The sequence below is a fragment of the Lycorma delicatula genome, chromosome 6 (assembly GCF_047948215.1).
Source record: "Lycorma delicatula isolate Av1 chromosome 6, ASM4794821v1, whole genome shotgun sequence".
In the NCBI taxonomy this organism is placed as follows: domain Eukaryota; kingdom Metazoa; phylum Arthropoda; class Insecta; order Hemiptera; family Fulgoridae; genus Lycorma; species Lycorma delicatula.
Genome location: NC_134460.1, coordinates 162,643,175 through 162,665,331, shown reverse-complemented (window position 1 = coordinate 162,665,331; position 22,157 = coordinate 162,643,175). Strand labels below are relative to the sequence as shown.

General features: G+C 31.1%; 1 protein-coding gene across 8 annotated transcripts in view; it reads right to left on the bottom strand.

Annotated features, from left to right (window-relative positions):
- LOC142326441 (uncharacterized) overlaps window positions 1–22,157 on the bottom strand; it is a 373,983-nt gene that overhangs the window by 146,040 nt on the left and 205,786 nt on the right. The window contains exon 1 of one of the 8 annotated variants that reach the window (XM_075368950.1): window positions 9,531–9,667. The exons of 5 other annotated variants lie outside the window; for them this stretch is intronic. The gene's annotated coding sequence lies outside the window, so the exon portion shown is untranslated. Of the gene's footprint in view, window positions 1–9,385; window positions 9,668–22,157 lie in introns of those variants that run through there. 2 more of the 8 variants (XM_075368952.1, XM_075368954.1) reach the window with 2 other exon arrangements.

Genomic DNA, 22,157 nt, shown 5'->3' with positions numbered 1-22,157 from the left:
AAAAAAAAAGTTAGGTTAAGGTTACGTTAGGTGAAGTAACTAATGATCTCATGTAATGAACTTCGTACGATACCACCAAACATAAAATAAGGTTTGCTTCGCTCGCTAACCTCCTCAAATTACCTTAAATATTAAATTGGCCGATTGCTATGCCGAGTCCGTAAGTGAATACAATAACCGATTATAGAGTCAAAAAATAATGTACATTACAGTTAAACATTGCTGAATTACAAAATATTTGGTGAGAATGAGACGTAACTCGGGTGAAAAGCGTTTCCAACAAATAATTTTAATCGTATCGAATAACTTAGGTCTTAAATAAGCTATACTTAAAATTTCATTAAAATTTGAGACGAGTCCATAATTGTATATAATTACCTATTAATTAAAAAAATTTAACACATTCGTAGATCACTGCGCTCTACAACTTTAACTGATGTTTTGAAATAATTTAACAAGGTCCGGCATACTGGTTTTTACAAAATCGAAAAAAAGTTGCCTAACGCTTTGAAATTTTACGTCAGTTACTCATATATTGTTAAATTTCTGATCGACCATTTAATTTTACAGTCAATACTAGATGAAGCGTCTCTACATAGTCTATATACTCTTATTTACTTCTGATCTTTCGCAAACCCGTGAAACAACGATAGCGACTATTGCAAATGACACTGCCATTGTCGCGGTACACGAAGGTCCAGTCACTTACATAAAGATTTAAATCTTATTAAAGATTGTAAAAAAAAAAAATTGACTTTTCGGAACCGATGAAAGAAAGAATATCAAGTTACTTTTACTTTTCTTTCTCTCACGATATCCGGCCTAATATATTTTTCAACGATTTACAATTTCCACATCAATATATCACTTATATGACAACTTGAAAAAAACACATTCAATATAAACGCAAGTAACTAGACGCAAAATTCAAATAATTCTTTCGGTTTTTTTGACGACATTCTAAATTATCACTATTATTATACAATAAAATATTTATATATAATTCATTCCTAAAACTGCGATACAGATCTTTAAAGTTTGGAGCGTTTCGTCAAATTTAAAAGTAGAAATAGCTCAGCGTTTCTAGGAAAAATCTTTGCGAAAGATGGTAAATTATTTAAAAAAATAATAATTCGTACACATCTACACGTACACTATCATAAAATAATAGATTTCATAATTCAGCTGTAAATACGAAAAAAGAGAGTGGAATCTTACGAAAATAACTTTGCAATAAATTTATTAGACAGCGGAAAAACAAATAAGAAGATTAAAATGTAAGAATTTAACGGCCTAATCCGAATAATATTTCAAAAATTAATTTTAATGATGAAGATCACATTGCGTTTGATTAAATTTAAATTTTTCCAATCGGGGTTACTCTAATGAGAGTTTTCTTTTAATATTACTTTTCATATGTACGAATCTACTTAATTTTCCATTGGAGAATACTAATAATAGATAACAAAGAAAAAAAGAAAATTTATTATAAAAAAAAAAAAAAAACGACAAAATAAAAAATAGAATTACTTCATCAGTTAAATACGACCTGAGTGGGTACACCGTTCGGCCTTGGGGTTTAATTTCTGGCAAACGTCTTGCGTTTTTTCTTAACTAGTGTTTCATTCATCTCATTTTATTTTAGTTAAAATATGTATCTATTTATAAATCGTAATAGGAAAAGGAAAAAATACTTAAAGAATTTTAATCTACTTAACCCATATTTTCTGAAAAATATAACAACGGAATAAGAAATTAAAGTAAAATAATATTAAATAAAAATGTACTTTTTCGTTTTACGCCTTCCCACTTTTTTCGCATAATAATTATTTAATATAGCATGTTTTACAATAATTGATGAATAATACATTAGAGAAAATATACTACATGCTGTTTTTTCGTAAAACGAAAAAGTACCAATAAAAATACTGGTGAAATATAAAAAGCGATTAGCATAAATAGAAAAATGGGTTTTTCAATCGTAAACGAAATCGATCGGCATTAAACATAAATTTAGGTGCCGGGAAGGAATTTAAATAACTATTTATTTACGTATTTAAAAATTATTTGGAAATGAAACGGATAGATTTACGCAAAAATAAATTATAATAAAGTTTTAAAATTTTACATTACAGAATTTCCTTGAAAAAAATTAATAACAAAAATAAATAAAAGTCAAAACGTTGAAGTTTTAACCCGAATCCGCTAAGAAAAAGCGATTGTTTAATCCTGTAAAAAGAAAACCTATATTGCTTGGCCGTGTGTTAAAAGGTATTAATGTTAATTTAAAACTATTAGGTAATACGGAAGGGAAAACAATATCTACAAATCGGACCAATTCTTTTCTTTTGGACGTTGTTTTAGAAAGAATAATTAGACTTTGGAATATTCAATTGCAATAATTAGAAATCCGTCCTATAATTCTGGGAACGAAAATAAAACGACTCAAAATCGACCGTTTAGTTTTCACGGAAGATTTGGTAATTTTAACTCAAAACATCGAATCGACTGAAATTCAAGTTAATCTTCTCAAAGAAATAACGGAAAACCCAGATTATAAATCTCCATTAAAAAAAAAACTAGAATCATCACAAACATTTAAAAAATGCAATATCGTCCTACAAGTGTTATATTTTCCTATACTGGATTTTCTCTTTGAAGAAAAAAATCAATATAAGGAAACTTTTAGGTAAACGATCAAAAAATTCGAAAGGTTTCCAAAGGAAATTAAAAAAATTACGAATTAAGATTCGTACGTCGGAAGAAAAAAAGAAATGGAGAATGAAATGATGAAGGAATATTGAAAAAAAAAAACAAAATAACGCGACTCATATTCACCAAATCGAAAAAAATTAGCTCTGATTACACAAAAATTATGTTTACTAATTTCACTTATATTTAATAGCGAAGATGGGTCGTATGTACGACCGCATTTTATGCTCGTGCATTTTGCGACCGATCGAGTTCACTTCACTTTCTCTTTTGTTGTTTATGTTTTATTATTATTGGATGTTACAATCTTTTGCACATTCTTACACTTACGGTTGCTGTTTGAATTTATATTACAATTTTATTGAGGACATTATAAATTTTTTGGGCATGAAAAGTATCGGTATAATTTCTAACTTAAATATTGTTTCCTTGTAAGGAATATATTTAAATTTAAATATGAAACTTAATTTCATATTCTTAATAATTTTCAAATACATTTAAATTTTTTTAAATATTTTTTAATAAATTTATACGTAATAATTTTTTTTCATCTTTAAAAACAAAAACAAAAAAAAAAAAAAAGCTAATTCTGTATATTCATGACATATCGACTTGAAGTGGTAATCGTATAACAAATAAGAGTCGTGACGAAATAAATTAAAAGATACTTAAGTAATAAAATTAAATTTGAAAAAAGCCGCAAACATTAAAACACAATTAAAAATTAAATACCAGATTAAAATTAAATTTTAATTTTAGCTTTTCGAAGTCTCAGTTGAATTAAGTTAGTAATTTAGGTATATTTCATAAGAAAGCTCTACCTTATTGTAACGGGTACCGTGATTCGACATCTAGAAAATTTCGAAATATCTTCCCGTTTCACATTACCCAGACCCCAAAACCACCGTAAGCTCAATAGTTAATATATATATTTATATTTCACTTTCTTGTGGACACGACAACTGCCGTTGCGTCAATCTCTTTCAAATTTTTTCTTAAAAATAACTCGTTCCAAAATCTCGGTTGAGTTCGTTAACGGCAAATATCGGACCATGATGATGGAAATGGAAGGGGGGTTTACGAAAAACATAATACAGCTGTAACTGTGTTATTAATTAAAATATCGAATTCGTTTAAAGTTCCTACTATTTTTTGGATAACGGCCTAAAACATTTGCAAGTAAAGTTTTTTGATATCATCAACCATTGGCACAAGGGGTGGAAAAAATGGGGTTTACAAGACAAAAAAAATCATACCTCCCTTAATAGCCGCAGTATCGAATCGGTTTAAATCGTTAGTCCTCTAAATATTACCTAAAAGTCTTGTCTGAAACAATTTTTGATACGACCAACCCTTACGGCAAGGATTGACCAAAATTTTTCTGGAATTGTAGAAGATGGGGCTTGTCGTATGCTAAACATGTGAAACTTTTTTCACTGGCAACCATTGTCGTATTGAGTAAATTTGAAGTTTTTCTTAATTTTATGATGGAAATCTGTTTTATCCCCTATTTAGCAACGGTGAAATCTACCTTCACCTTCCGGCGTGCCGAAAGGAATTTTGTTTTTTAATTTGGAGCCACTTCAAAAAGGTATTAAAAATTACAATTTTCTAGTTTTTAATTGTTTTTGAATCTGGATTTATGTTTATTTAATACAGTACTTTCGGAAAGTGTCTGTGCAGTACGATTTAAAATTATGTGGTGCATTCTGTTCTTTCGGCGATAGATCGGTCGCCCTGCGGGTTCGTTATAAGAGCAAGATATCGGACTTGCTACCGCATAAAAAGCTATACGAAAAAAACTGAAACTTTTCCCCAAAAAAGTAGGATGTGTTCAAGAACTTAAACCTACAGATCATGCCAAAAGACTAAATTACTGTCAACGGTTTTATCGACCAAACTTCCGTAGTTATCCTCGACTTTAGGTTTTTTAACAGTTGAAGGGTGGTTTCATTTGAGAGGGAATATAATTAACAAAATACACGACTGTGGTCGAGAACTAAATTCCATGAATCACGAAACAAAAACTGGAGTTTTGGTCGGTATGAGAAGAACGCGCTTTGTGAGTCCAATATTTTTTAAAGCGACAGTTAATAGTCAACGTTATTGTGCTGTGTTAACAAAACGTTATCGGCGCACCCAGCTAACAAGTCGATGACTTTTTACGAAATTTTCTTGTTAAACGTATCATTTCGAGGGGGTTTGTGTCCTGCACGAACGCCCGATCTGACTCCCCCAGATTACCTTCTATGGAGTACAGCGAAACAAGCAGTGATATCGCAACAAACCACTGACCGTTGACGAACTAAAAACCGCATTAACGGCATACGTAAAACATTCAAATAAATCAGCCGGTTAAAGTTTGAAAACAAGTTGAAACATGCATTTTCAACACCTTTTATAAACTATTCCGGTTATTGCAATATCAGTTTCTATAAAATAATGAAATAAAAATTCAAAATAATAATTAAGAGAGTTTCGTCGTTACTTCTACAATTCCAATGCACAGCAACCTTCTGAACGCACAGTATTTATTTTTTAAATTTTTATTAAAAATGCGGATAATCACACGAAAAATACCGCTGATAAAAAAAATACAAAGCTAAAGACTTTTATCTTGATAAAAAAGAAAAGAAATTCAGAGAGCCAAAGCAGAGAGAGATTACTATCGAGCATGAGATAGACTCTTAATTCAGCATTATGTAATAATTTTTTATTATACCGTATAAACTATATATAAAATATTTTTATACAAAGGAAAAAATTTAAAACTTTCTTAAAAAAAACAAATTTTTCACATCATTCACATGAGAAAAACGTTTGACAACCACAGGAGTTTAATTTCCAATGTAAATAATAAAAACATGAATCAACTAGCAAAAAACATATGGATCGGTTTTTAAATTTTTTTTCAGTCGATTAAAAAATTAGAAATAAATTATTATAAAACTGCTATTATTATAAATAAAATTATTACAAAATGTAAACAATTAGAAACAGAAAACCTTTTAAATTATTTTCTCAACTTGTTTTATTAATTTTATTTAGTCACCGATCAGAAACTAAAATTTATTTACAAAAAAAAAATTTAATGTTAAAATAGTTACTTCTGTAAAATTAACGTAAAACAGATTTTGTTCAACGGTACTTTGTCTTAAAGTACAGAAAAATGCAATTAAAAAAATCAATATGTACACCACATGACTTCCTTGTACGCCTATTAAATTACAAATACACACTTTTTGCTGCACTTCATTTAAACTTATACCGGTTAAACTTTATTTAACCAGTATACAAGAGTTTACCAAATCAGCTGATTTAGATGTCGAGAGTTACAGCGTTCAAGTCCTAGTAATGGAAGTTACTTTTATACGGATTTGAATACTAGATCGTGGATACCGGTGTTCTTTGATGGTTGGGTTTCAATTAACAACAGATCTCAGAAACGGTCGACCTGAGACTGTACAAGACTACATTTCACTTACATTCACACATATCATCCTCTGAAGTAGTACCTAACGGTGATTCCCGGATGCTAAACAGGAAAAACAAAGGAAGTATACAGGAGTTCACCAGATGAAATAGTTTAATTATTATTAACTTTTATTTATACGACACAGCAGAAATTTGAAACTTGTTAATCAGCAACTTACGAAGATAGGAATAATACTGATCTTGAATAGTATATTACGTAACAATAGGTGTAAGGAGCATATTACGCACAAGTGAAAAAACTTACGTATTTTCACGAATGCGTAATATGTATTACAATTCGAGTTATGTACTATACTTTTTCTACGACCAGAGTCACTTCCCCATAGCAAAAAAAAAAAGATGTCGTTTGAAAGATACTTATATTTTTAATAAATAGAAATATAAATTTAAAGGATACTGTATTTTGAAATTAATCATCCATCTATAAATCATTAGTATCATAAATGAAAATCATTTTTCTAGTAAATACAAATATTTAAAAAAAAAGAAAAGAAAATATTATTTGAATTGAATGTCAAAGGTAAATAATAAAATAATTTTTAACAATCACTTTAAATTGAATACGATTAAAAATGTACAGTTAGTAACAACATAACATTGTATTTTATTGTTCTGTCAAATAATTAATTAAAATGATTTTGTTAAAAATATACTATTTTTAGAAAATTTAGCTGGGAAAATCTAAAAATAATACGATTTTAAATTATAATTTTCAATTAATATTAAATAATCAGATATAATATACATGGTTATTACCAACATAACATCCAATTATTCTAAATGTCGATTGCAATTAAAAGGGAGGTGTACAACTAGATGTTACAAGAGTCCTATATACAAAATTTCAATACTCTACGGCTAATCCTTTTTGAGAATGCGTAAAAGGTAAAACAAGACAGGCTTTGGAAATAAAATTATTCCAATATACTAAGATCATACATAATGTTAAAAAAAATTGTTTTTCGTAAGCAAATTATTTCTATTTCTGAAAGAAAATAACTATAGTGACCTTTTTCTATAAAAATTTAAATCGGTATAAGGCACCCACCAAAGATCCATATTACTGTAGCTAACAAGGGAGAGGGCACGCGCTTCGGGACACCGATTTCCACCTTACTGCGCGTGTGAATATTACATTGTTTACATGTCTTTATCACAAAATACTGACACGCAATATTCAATTACACCCGAGAAAAATTGGTCTTAAAAATGTCCTTAACATTTTATATTAGTTTACACATTAATTTTGTTTCATATCGATCAAGTAGATATGTGGTTTAAGTGAAAATGTGTCAGATCCGTATGCACATATCGGTTCGAATCCGACTCCATAGACATATATTTATTTTTAACTTTTTTTTTAATCTAAATATATTGATTTATTAATAATTAATTATTAACTTCTGATTGTAAAATGTTTTTGAATTAAAATGAAAAATTTTATTTCACTAATAACTTCTGATTTTTTTTAATTGTTACTATTGAATTATTATTTCATTACTAAATCAGAGTTTAATAATTATTAGTAAATCAATATATTTAAATTTAAAAAAAAAGTTTAAAAAAATATATGTATATAAAGTCGGATTCGAACCGATGTGCCTTCCCCTTGTAAGATCCAAATATTTCATTAATTAAATATTTATTTGGCTATAACTCTGGAAGCGATGAAAATAACTACCGCTTATGATAGATCATTGAAAAGTTTTCAACGAGGGCTTATTACTGCAGTTAAGAATAAGTCCAAAATCGAAATTTATTTGGAGATCTGACTGTATATACATTTTTGACCCAGTCGATTGCAACCAAAAGGGAAGGTGCACAACTAGATGTTACAACAATCCTAAATACAGAATTTCAACTTCCTAGGGCTAATCGTTTTTGAGTTATGCGAGAGACATACGTACAGTAAGTAGACATCACGCGTAACTAATCAAAATGGATTCAGGTATGGTCAAAATGGATATTTCCATCGAAAACTGAAAACCGAAATTTTTCGCGATTACAATACTTCCTAGGAAGTATTGTAATTTCGGTTATCGACAAGGATGAAATGACAAAATTTTACGATTATGTTTTTAACGTTACAAGATATTAGTGTTTTTTATGAGGGCGTTAGCATTCTCCTACCCTTTCGAAGGGATGGGACGTGAATAATACACCGATTATCTCCTAACCCTCTCATAAAGAAAAAAAAAATTATTGTTTACAGCCTGAAAATTATGGAAAAAAATATTTAGATTAAATAGATTCTTTTATTTGTTGTACTGGACATATATTCTATTCCACGAATAAAAAAGGGAAAATACGTGAAAATACTATATATAAAAAATTAATACGCAATAATTTATAAATAAGAGACCGTTCATGAAAAACGTTTTGAGCAAATTTTTTTGTACAAGTTGAAAAGAATTAGGAAATTCACGATTTAAAATCAACTTTTTTCATTAAAATTTATCGACATAATTTTGTTTTTGTAACGACAATCTTTTAATTGAATTTTAAAATAAAATCAAATAGTTTTAGTGGAAAACCTTTTTAAACGGTTCAGTAATTTGGAAGCATCAAAATATCCTCTTTTATTAGCCGTTAAAACGAAAAACAGTTCTGCCGTTTGGTTTGATCGAAATTAACATTATTTAAAAAAAAAAGAAATATTTCGTTTTAGCAAATGAATAGTTCAACTCTTTTCAAAACGTACCACCCGCTCGACACTTAACCTATCATCGATATAAGAATAACGAAAAAAATACAGTCTTCCTCCCTCCTAATACGCAACTTTCCGCACAATTTCACGATTATAGAATACACATCAATGGTAATACATTTTTATATATAAAGGCAATCGGAGGCTGATCTTTATAAGGTCAATTTTTACCATATGCTGAATTTTTTAACGTAGAATTTAGTATTTTTAAACGCCGAAAACTATAAATTCCAACCGGGGATGATATTTATTGAACTATATTAATACATTTCGTTGTCTTTTGTCAAACTATAACGAAAAAAGAAGAAAATATTAGACGAGCAAGGAGAACTGAATAAAAGATAATATTTTCAAGATGAAATAGAGCCTACAAAATATTAATACGTTATATATATGTATAATCAATGAATAATTAAATTTAAAATTACTTGCAATTATTATAATTTACGTATATTAATTAATTCTATTTACCTTACCGTATTTTAAACGAAGCAATATTATAATTTAAAGGCATATCCGATATGATACAACACAAAAAGTACGTAAACGATCGATTATTTAAAATAAAACACAACACACAGATAACTTATCATTTTATATAGATAAATATATTTACCTATTTTTTTATCACTTCATAAAGAAACACAATAGTAATCTATATAAATAAAACCTAACGTGAGTAAAACGTAGTTCACAGTACACAACAGGATGAACAGTACACCGTAAAACTTAAAGTTCGACTGCGGCGTTGGATTCTATTCTCTATTCATGTCTGTATCCCCACCTCCAAATATATATATATGTACACATAGAAAACACTCAGCTGTTCGCTCTACTACTACTGTTGTCAGCTGACCACAAGGTCGACACAATACTTCCCTCCTTACAGACTCGCACTCACGAAACGATACATCCAGTGCGTGATCCGTTTCTCTCTTACATACATAAAAATAATAACATAATCTCTGTCTAGCCCGGTTTATTAAATGTTTGTTTCAATTCACTTTCTCAATCAAATTTCTTTTAATTTTTAAATAACGGTAACGATGTCATTGTAAGTCATATTCTTTCATTATTATTATCGGTTAAATTGAATAATCGTATATATATTCCAATCTAAAACAAGATGCGTATCATTTGACAAAATTATTTATGTTACTAAACAATCAATCAGTTTATAAAAAAAAATACCTACGCATAAAAATTAATTTCTATTTTTTATACGCGATATTTTAATTTGAAATAATTAAATACCACGTATTAAATTTAAAACCATTATTTTTATAAATAAGATTATTGAAGATAATTTATATCGTTAAAATCATATAAATAATCTTAAAAAAATAAATGTATACGAATCAATGGCGGCTCGGAGCTAAAATTAGTGGGGGTGCTGCTCCAGAAAATTGTTTTTTCTGGGCCTTTTCAAGGCCGTGGTTACAGTTTTCTGCAAAATAAAAGAACCGGAAAAAGGAATCAAATAGAACAGCTGGAACCAGGATAATAATCTAATTCTACACTTTATCACATTGAAGAATACAGTACACGGTTTTTAAGCATAAAAACCGAACCGTGCTTAAACCGAGTAAATAATAAAATGTCTATACAGATATTTTTTAGTATTATTAGATAATAAGTTAATAAAATGTTCGCTTAAAAACACTATAGACACACGGTGCTTAATTTAAATTTGTATGCACACAGAAACAAATACACAATTAGTTTTTATTAATAACTTTCTGTTTCACCTTTCCAGCGAGTTTTGGACAGATTTGGTAATCAAACAGCCCTTGCTTTCCGCGATCTTCTGATCGCAACTGAAAAAACAACTAAACCGCTTTCATATTTCTTCCACCGACAAACTAGAAAAGGGAACGAACAAGGAACCTTCCGTACACACGCGTAGTAAAAAAACTATCTTTCACCGGCAGACCAGAGTCGGCATTGCGGGAGCGACAGGGCTCTCTCCCTCGCAGACTCGTATGTAGCTTCCTATGTGCGCATGCGTACAACAGCCAAACACCACGCCGCTGGAACTGTGAAGCGCACAGTTCCATACAACAATTTTGGTATCTTTTTCAAAAACTGGGGGATGGCTACTGAAATTAAGCTTAAGGATTATATATTGTACAAGTATAAAGAAATAATTAAAGTAAAAATGATTCATTATATTAAATTTTATCGATAATATTAAGTGGAAATACAAAGTGCTGCAGTTCCACAGGCCTATATACGAGCCGCTACTGATACAGAGTACTTTTACCCACGACGGAACGGAGACGGTATATGCGTTTGGAGTAAGAGGTTGTGTGCGTGTCTATTACTATTTTTCTCAAAAACTACCGGACCGATTTCGATACGGTTTTTTACATTATAAAGGTATCACCTCAGAGCAGGTTCTTAGATTCGTTTTAGTTATAAGCCGCCAGAGGGTGCTGCAGTAGATATGTTTCTTCAAAACGGCTTTTGATTGTTTCTAAGTGTAACTCGAACAAGGCTACATTATTGCGTTGATTTTTAAATAATTCGCGCCGGTCAAATAAACTAAACTTTCATCATCAGCCTATAAAAGTCTCACCGTTGGGCACAGACCTACTAATCTTTAAATAGTAATAAATAAAAAATTAAATTAAAAATAATAAAAAAACTTACGACGAAAAAATCTTAAAAAACGTGAAATAACTGTATTGTTACCTTATAATTTTCTGTGACATTGTGATATTGTTTTTAAGATAATAAAATTGAAGATTTTGGTGGACCGTTATGCGTGACCCTTACGCTGTATAGAAAAGCTTTAGTTATCATTACAGTGCCGCACGACGGTTAATCAAAATCTAACATTTTCTTGTCTTAAAAACAATATTACAATGTCACAGAGGATTGTAAGCTAAAAATACAGTTATTTAATTATTTATCTTTATTTAAGGTTTTTCGTCGAAGGCTTTTTTGAAATTTTTAATTTTATTTTTACTTCCTTGTACGAAGTAAAGAAAGCGATCGCAGAAAATTTTGGTTTTCAGATTGAATTCCTGCAACAAACTGAGACGTGTTCTAATATCTTTAAACTTAGCGGAAGAAGTTAACATACTTCCTTCAATTGTTTTGTAAAACGTAGCTTTCTAGTTTAATTCAATTAAAAAATTTTAATTTTTTGACAAAACGTTTTTAAAATCACACCAAAACATACAGGTACCAGAACAGAAACTTGTAGCGTAACGAAAAGGTCTATATCGTCCTGCTTTAATAACTCCCTTACTATTAGACTCAGAAACGTAAACGCGGTGTCATTTTATAACTTACACGGTCAGCTCGCCGATACGGCTTTGAGTTTGCATTACTGACAAGCGGGTTGGCAGAGAGGGGGCACACCGCAAATCAGCCAAAACTGGCGCTCTCGCTCATTTCCATTAAGTTTAGCTGACGACTTAGACGTGACAGCGCGGTGATTCGTGTGTCTGTGTTTATAGTTTGTCGAGATAGATCGATTTAAGTAATAATAAGTGTATTTTGGATAATATTTACGTGTAAAAAATTAAAGTAAACGTATAAAAAAGTATAAAAAGTCAATATGCAGCCTCAGTGTGGGCAAAAGCTAGCCGGAAATATAAATTGCGCATATCGTTGGAAAGGGTAGGTTATGGGCCACGCACAGGTACCTCATTGTCTGGTGCCGTGCAAGTGAGACTGTTTCAGGAGCGTCGCAAAGATGGCACGGCGCGCTGAGTGAACGACGCCGATGGCACTAGCACTTCTACTGCTGCTTATTATGTCTCATTTCTCTTTCTTCATGTATCACAGACCGATGTTGAACAAAATTGTCGTCGAATATTAGTCGAAAAAATATCATGTACCATTTAGTGTCTGTTTTATGTTAAAATTAAATTTAGTACGCAGTCAATGTCTCTTTTTATTTCAATCCGATACACTAAAAGCGACTTGCTGACATACAGACCGACCGGTTTATATTTAGAGTTGACCAAATGAAGGAACTAAAATGTCCCACTGGAGACTTTCAGTTTTGTTAAAAAAAAATACGATGGTGGCTCCACCATTTAACTCTACACATAAGTTGGCCGGTTTGTAGCTCGGAGAAATTTCATCCAAGAACGTCTGTAACGTTTCACGTTAAACCAACTGTCGTGCGCCTCGACACAGCCCCACCCGATTTTTTAATTATTATTATTCCCACGTCAGTGACTGTATTAAATTTCGTATTTGGTGGCAAAAACTCGATTTGAATGTTATCACTCTCTTCCTTTCTACGGCGTTTAAACAAGGTTAAAATGATTTACATCGCTAATAAAATTTGGTTTTTATGAGAAAATAAAGAAATATACGAACTTATAGACCTTAAAAGCGGCATTTTGGGCTTTTAAACCGGCGTAATTTTATATGAATAATACCAATATGTTCCTGTTTTACAAAACCGCCCTGATTAAACGGCTACCCAGAATAACCGGTGGTCCTATTAACCGGAAATTACTGAATTTTCTTTTCTACGATACATTGAAATTATGATATACGCTTTGTTTTGGTAAAATTCTCATGATGATTACTAAGGTTTGTAATGTAATTATTGTTATTCGCAACAGAAAATTTAATATTCTTATTAATATTAAGATATGAAAGTAATCAATCTCAAATACAGATTATCCTACGGGTATTTATACAAATTTTATAGTTTATGTATAATCAATACAAGTGTTAAATTAGTTTTTTCGAGTTTTGCCGTCTGAAGACCACGTTTTACATTCATTTCTCTTTTTTCTGAGCGTTTTCTTTCGTAATCTTCCAATAATTCTTCATTATTTCTCTTTGTTTTTGCCTTTTTTCCCTTGATAAAAGGTTATTTGTTTCTCTTTTCTCCTTCTCTTGGAAGTCCTTGAAATTTCGTATAACGTAGTTTTTTATCTTGAACTATTTCTTCAGATGTTGTAGTTTTTTTAGGGTCTTTTTAAACTACTGAGGTTCATTGATTTTCATTATTTTTGTTGTAAATTTTAGCTTTTTTATAAGTGATTATTATTTATTTATTTTTATTTAAAAAAATACATTTTATCTGGGGAATATGCAATTATTATATTAGAAAATCGTTTATAATTATTATTTTGTCAATATTACAAAACTGATGAACGAAAAATGATTATAATTTACAAATTACATCATCATTTCATATATTATTCTAAGGCCACATACTAAGGCATCCTGGAATAGTCGCTTTAATATTGGAAGGACAGGTAGAAGGGAAAAATTGTGAAGGCAGGCCACGTTTGGAATATGTAAAACAAATTGTTAGGGATGTAGGATGTAGAGGGTATACTGAAATGAAACGACTAGCACTAGATAGGGAATCTTGGAGAGCTGCATCAAACCAGTCAAATGACTGAAGACAAAAAAAAAAAATATTATTCTAAACAAAATTGCACGTATGTCAAATAAGGTTAATTAACAATATTTAATACACATAACTCAAATAAAATAATACTAAAGCAAAACAAAGAAGCAGAAAAAAATCATTTGTATCAAGAAGGCTTTAAATATTAAACAAATGCGTATAATTCTTTTAAAGGAAGGTAAATTAACATTTTTTATCCCTTCTGATGGTTTACTAAAACACCTGATTATGCATAATAATTATTATTTATAAATCTGGAGGTCCGGATTGGTCTGAAGCAATACCTAACGGTGGTCCCGGAGGGTAAAAAAAAAAAATAAATAAAATAAATCCGGAGGTAAAGCTGCCCTCCGTAGCGCGAGTGGTAGGGTCTCGGCCTTTCATCCGGAGGTCCCGGGTTCGAACCCCGGTGAGGCATGGCATTTTCACACACGCTACAAATCATTCCTCTCATCCTCTGCAGTAATACCTAACGGCGGTCCCGGATGTTAAAAATAAAAAAAATAATATAGGCCATTAAGAAATTCAATTTATTTTTCGTATTGACTCTAGATATCCGACTTACGATTTAGCTAGATACCGATGTTATTTTTAACGTTAATTAAATTTTTCCGCCACGTTTCGTTCTTTTTTAAATTAGGAAAAAGTCAAATTTCTTAAATTTTTTTACACGTTTAGTTGAAGTTCTTAGATAGATTTTCTCAGAATTAAATTCCTTATAAATTTTGTTGCAAAATATTATTTGTTAATTGACAATTTAATGACCTTATTTTAATTTTAAGAATGATATTTTATTTTAAGATATTTTAATGAAAAAATGGCTATATATTCAGTTGTGAGACATGTTTTAATCAATTTTTCAGATCATAAACCATATGAAGACAATCAATTTACTCTTTCGCTTTAAACCCAAAAATATTTCAGTTAAGCTTTCATTTTTTATTAAGGAATTTTTATTTCATTAAGCAAAATCAGTGTAAAAGTTTTCGCACACTAACCAGAGGACAAAACCGGTTTTCGGAACTATATTGTAACAAGAGCGATATAACGGACCTGAGTTACGGATTCCTACCAATTAAGAAGAAAGTAGTAGAAAATATAATAACGGGAGGAATCCAGAAAGGGGCTGAAAGAAACCCTTTTAGTAAAGGTAACAGGTCCGTTTACCAATCTTCTTTTGTAATACTGCCCGCTGACATACTTATACATGTTGTTCCGTGAGATTTACCGGACCAGGACAAGAATTTCATGGGAATGTGCGAGGGCGGACGCGCATTTTCACGCTTCGATCTGGGTCCGTCCGGCAGGCGGAGAAGATAGGAGTATAAATACTCCAAGGAAAATCAATCTAAGCGAGCCGTTATGTTATCAGTCTGCAAGATGAGTCTGCCGGCCTCGGTGGCGCGAGTGGTAGCGTCTCGGTCTTCCATCCGGAAGTTCCGGGTTCGAATCCCGATCAGGCATAGCATTTTTACACGCTAAAAATCATTCTTCTCATCCTCTGAAGCAATACAAAAAAAAAATAAGAGTCTGCGAGATCAGACTAAGCGAGACGCTACGTGAGTCTGCGAGAGTGCTACGATAGAGAAGTTATGCGAGTTCGACGCGATTAAGGTGACGTCACAAGTAATTCCAGTGTGGACAGTATACGAAAAGAAGAAACGATTCGGTGAGTTTCTGTAAGACAATAAGTGAAAGAGATAATGTACTAAATTTCATTCATAAACCGTTAGGGTAGTTTTATTTGGGAACACCAAAGGTATTTCCAGTAAAAGAACTGTATACTTGTCTTATCTGTTGTACTATAGTTGTTAATACAAGACTAGTGGTTAAAAGTGTTAAGACTAGCTGTTTAGACTCATATTAATGTCTTTTGTCAGTGGGACTGAATTCTGGTTTCCAATATTATTTATCTACCTGTGAATAAATCCTGACGATACTTTAAATTCTTTTTGTATATAATTACTGTTTATTGACATTTATTATTATTATTATTGAAACTTATTATTATTGTTTGTTGTTGTCATCATTAGTATTATGATTGTGATTACTATTTTTATTACTGTCGTTTACTATTATTATTATTGGTTTGTCTAGTTTTACTTATGTTTTTACACCAATAAATTGAAATTATATAAACATTTTCAATTGTGCATCTAATATTGAAACGATTCTTGTTTTGGTTTAAAGTTATAATACAGTATTTTTGACGACTATTCTTCCCGTTCAGTCGACGTTGCTTAGTAAGATCTCAGAATTACGGTTTCTATAAATTTTTTTTTGACAAATTTTGTTGTTATGCAATTTAACGAAGTTACTGTTCGTCAAACCTAAAGAATGTGTTTTCCGACACGAATTTTTTTATCTTGCAATAATTTTTTTAAATTACTTATAGATACAGTTCTCAAAGCTGATTTTATTCAACTGTTCAAATCAAAAGTCGTATGAAACCATCAAATTTACTCCTTAATTTAAATACAAAAAATGTCGGTACGGCTTCATTATTCCTTTGCAGCGTTAATTAAGACAACATTTTTGCGTAAGTTATAACTTGAAAAATAAGCGATTTCGAACCACGTTTCTTATGAACTTTTCACTTTATTTTCACTTATAATAGACATCCTGATATTCTCTTCGTTTATTTATAAGACACTATGTATTAGAAAACAAAGGGTCACGCATGATTTTATGAAACTGAGATAAAGTTGTACAAGTGATATAAGAATAGATACCGTTAATAATGCTTAGAGTTTTCTTATGAATTAAGAATGCACATTCCTTCCCAAAACTGAATGAAAGACGGAAAAAGACCATTCTTATTGATTCATCAGTCACGTATATTTTAAGTTTCTGTAACATGTAAAGAAAAGACAATTCGTGAAAAAAAAATTGTCACTAAAAATAACAATATCCACATCCATCAAACTAGACAATAGAAATGTCTTCGTATAACTCAACACAATACTTCGGCTTATACTTCCGTTGCCATTTTTATTAAATTAGCGAATAATTAACAGAAAAAAAAAATTTCCTACCAATTTATCTAAAAAATTTACTTTAACAAAAATATTACTTTGTCAATGAATTTTTAAATAATCCAAATTAAAAGGTTTTTTAAATCCTAAATATTCTGCATCTTGTTCAACGTATACATAAATAATTTTCATTATCGCTTCTCAATTGCAAATTACTTGTAGAGATTTATTTTATAATTAAAACTGTACTTTGTAATGCTGCTCTAAACAAGTGTTTTCCAGGGTAACAAATGATCTATTTAGTAAATGTTAGGAAACCCATCGGGTTGGTCTAGTGGTTAACGCGTCTTCCCAAATCAGCTGATTTGGAAGTCGAGAGTTACAGCGTTCAAGTCCTAGTAAAGCCACATATCATCCTCATTCATCCTCTGAAGAATTATCTAAACGGTAGTTACCGGAGGCTAAACAGAAAAAAAAAAAGAAAGTAAATGTTACGAAAGTTCATTTTTTAATCAATGGAGTGTCATATGTACTAAGTCTGTTCAAAAAGTAACCGAACGTTTTTAATTACGCGCCAACGGAAATATTTAGTCACGTGCGGTTGGCAGAATTGTGTTCCGAATAACCTCCTATGTAACCATACGTTCTTGGATTGGTCATATCTCGTTTAGTTTTCTTGTTGTTATTTGAGTGCGACGCGTTTAAGTGTTATTAAACGATTTTTGTAACGCACAATTTTTTGACGATCAACTTTTGTCACGATGTCGTAGCCGTAAGCCCAGCTTTCATCTCCCGTTACGATCCTTTGCATGAATGTTTCACTATCATCGGCTTGTTCAAGAATTTGTCTACAAATGTCCACTCGATGTTCATTCTGGTCATCTAACGAGGAACAACTTTGCTGCGACTTGATGTTCAATGTTTCAGTCAAAATGTCATGGCACGATCCGATCGAGATGTTAACCTTTTCTGCAAGTTCTCTGACAGTCAATCGGAGATTGGCACGCACCAAATCGTTGATCTTCAGAACGTGTGTGTCGTCAGTTGAAGTCGAAGGTCTTCTTGGTCGAGGGTCATCTTCAATTAACTGACGACCGCTGTTCCAGAATCGTGAAAACCATTCGCAAAATTGCGTACGACCCGCAGCATCATCTCCGTAAGCTTGTTTCAAAACCTGAAAAGTTTCTGTGAAAGTTTTCCCCAGTTTCACGAAAACTTTTACGGTGTATCGTTTTTCCCGAAAAACGCACATTACAAAAATCGCTACTAACACTTAAACACGCTTCACTCATATAAAAATAACAAGAAAACTCAATGAAATATCTACAATCCAAGAACATGTAGTTACAGAGGAGGTTATGGGAAACACAGTGCTACCAACCGCACGTCACTAAATATCTCCGTTGGCGCGTAATTAAAAGAGTTCGGTTATTTTTTGAACAGACCTCGTATTTATTCTACATGTGATTTATACAATGTATTATTATGTACCGATCAGAATAGATTGGTACACATCTAATTATGAACATATATATATATATATATATATATATATATATATATATATATATAATTATTGATCTATTTAGGGATGAGGGCGTTCAACATTATTTCTAAACAGTTTTTCCTCATATCTCGAAAACCCGTCGACCAAAGAAGTTGAAATTTGGCTGTCCCATATATCTTTTGTCAAATGCCCCAGGCGATTTTCTCGTAAACTACGCACAATACAAAAAAAAAGACCTAAACAAAAATAACTCAGATTAGAGAGAAACGATTTTTTTTTCAAATGGAATGACCTATTTTTGACCCCGTAAATGAAAAGAGCAGAAAATTGTATATTGAAATATATGTTTACGCATATGATCTTGGATCTTTTTTGAATATCATACGGCTAACCACTAGGGATAGTGTTATACGAGTGCTGGATTCTTTTCACAAACATTTACAGTCACCGGTTTCTAAGTAGTAAGAAGTGAATTGCTATCTGGTACTATCTTGAATCATTAAATTGTGTTAATCGGATACCGTTTGTGATTAACTCCTAAACCATGAACTTCAAAAAGTTGGAAAAAATGAAACATAATCGTAAAACGTCATAAATTCAAGTATGTCGACGTGGAATTTTTCGCTCTTTCCATTGGTGCTATCGAAAAAGGTAAATCCATTTGAAAAAACCTCAATGACCATGGCACGACCTCCAAAGTGGACCTCAAGGTCACCGTCGGATATCTCCCTCCTATCCACATAACTTCTGTAAAGTCAATTTTATGTTTTTCGAATTTTATACTTTACGAGATAAATGGCCGGTAATATAAATAGTCCAGGAATTTTGTATGACCTTCAAAAATTCGTATAGCACTATCTCTGAAGGTTAGCTATATGATATTCAAAAAAGTTTCAAATTCTATCTGTAACCACATATTGCAAAATAAAAGTATCTGCTCTTTTCTTTCAGTGGTAAGGTCAAAAATAGATCATTCCATTTGAAAAATGTGTTACCCCAAAAATAAGATCAACGTCAAGTTCAAGGTTAAACCCAAGGTCACCATGAGGTGTCTTCCTTCAATCTGAGTGACTTTTGCTTAGGCCAATTTTTTTTTTTAAATTATTATTATTATGCTTAAGAGAAATTTGCCGCCTGGGACGATTAAAATGATAACCTATAAATATATAGGCCAAGCTTCGGTCTGATTTTTTACCGTAGAACAATGAAACATCACAGTATCCATAATTCTTTTATAAACTATATTCTTTGTAAACAAGACTGGATAACAGTGTACCGAATCGGGTTGACTTGAAATAAATAATTACTCTAATAAATAAGCTTTTAAGTCTGAAATAACAAGGAGCTGAATGGAAGCATAAAATATCAATTTTTTTAAACTTTAATTTTCACGATTGAAGATCTAGGTGTCTACATAGTGTTTCACGAAAAATTAGCCCTGCCAGAATATGGAATATTGAATAGAACGTTAACATCGTAAGTTCGCGCACAGGACATTAATATAGAAAATTGGAACAAAGGAAAGGGACGTACATTCTACATAAGAACTTATGCCCGTGACTCACGTAATCGTTCCTCCATCCCTTCCCTTCCATTCTCCGACCTACTGTAGACGTTGTCGGGGCTACTTTTTCGTGGCCCATTCTGTAGTATTAACGAAGATTGGGAAAATCTTTAAAAATAGAGGGTTCCGGGGAACCCGATATAAAAATTAAACATTCTTTTTTTTAGTTTTTTTTTTTTTTATATAATTTCCCAAAATTTAATGGTTTTTCAAGTAAAGGTTGTTATTAAAAATGTTATAAGACGTAGCTGTCTAGCAAGGTAGTCAAATGGAATTTTTTTATTACCAATTTCTTTTTTTTCAGCAACTGTACTCTAAATTCAGAATAATTTTGATTATAAAAAAATTATTTGGTCGAGGTTATTTGCAATTTCCATTTTAAAATTTGTTCAACTTCAGAAATAGCTCGGGAAAGTTTTTCCATCCTTTTCCTGCATTTCTTTAGTATAAAATAATTATATTAATCCAGCATATAAACCTATGTTGCCGATTCCCTCAATTTTCTTTAAAAGAAAACTTCTTATATGACTTCTGCAATTAAAAATATATTCTCAATACAATATTTATCCTAAACTCGACTGATTTTTTTTTAATTATTGAAATTCCAATCAATTTTTAGGTATTAGTTGAAAAAGATTCAAGATGTGATTTTTTTCTTTCTGTTTCAAAATCAGCATATCACGCATACATTTGTTAAACTTTCTATGAAATGAAGTAGTTCTTTTTTGCGCGTGCCAGAAATTGAGGAAATGACAATTATGTTTAATAAAAAACACTACTGCATTAAACGAGCAGGATGTAAAACATTATCATAATTCTCAACTATGAAAGAAAAACTTACAGTATAATCAAATTTTACTAAATTATTTTAAAACATATCTCTAAAAAGTATAATCAAATATAATCTACTACGAAAGAAAAGAAGAGTAAAACCCCATACATATATATATATTACAAAATTATGTTATAGTATATAGAAATGAATTTTGTAGTAAGTAATAAGTGCCATTTCTGACCGGGACTAAAACCCAGAATCCCCGAATGAAAGGCAGTCACTATCACTCCCTCCGAGAGATATTCGGAGCACTGAATGTAAACACACACACACACACACACACACACACACACACACACACACACACACACACACACACACACACACACACACACACACACACACACACACACACAGAGAGAGAGAGAGATAGAGATAGAGAGAGAGAGAGATACACACACTCATACAAAGTGTTAATTACTATGTAAAACAATATACAAAATATATTTATTAATTTATTTGTGACATAATTCCATTAATGAGCAAAGCCAATGCTGGAAATGGGGGTATTAATGTTGTTAATTGTTGTTTTTTATAATATCTGTTCCAGTTTTTCATAAAGCTGTGATACGTATAAAGCTACTAATGGGCAGAGAACAGAGTCAATTGCTTTCATTGAGAGTAATGATTACACATTCAATCTCTGAGGTGAACAAATTCAAAGTGTCACTTGTAGACAAATGATAAGCGAGTATCGTGTGCATTCCAGTAGGTTTTGCACGGTGTATGACATTATATTCAGTTCGGTGGAAAAGGTAAAAGGAGTTACGCGTAATTAATTCTTTTTAAACTTTTTCAAGTAGTAATTTTAAATTAGTACTTTAAAGAACATCTCGTGAAATTTGAAATTCTGTACAAATATTTGGGTCTCCTCTCTCTCTCTCTCTCTCTCTCTCTCTCTCTCTCTCTATTTATATATATATATATATATATATATATACCCAAATATTTGTACCGAATTTCATTT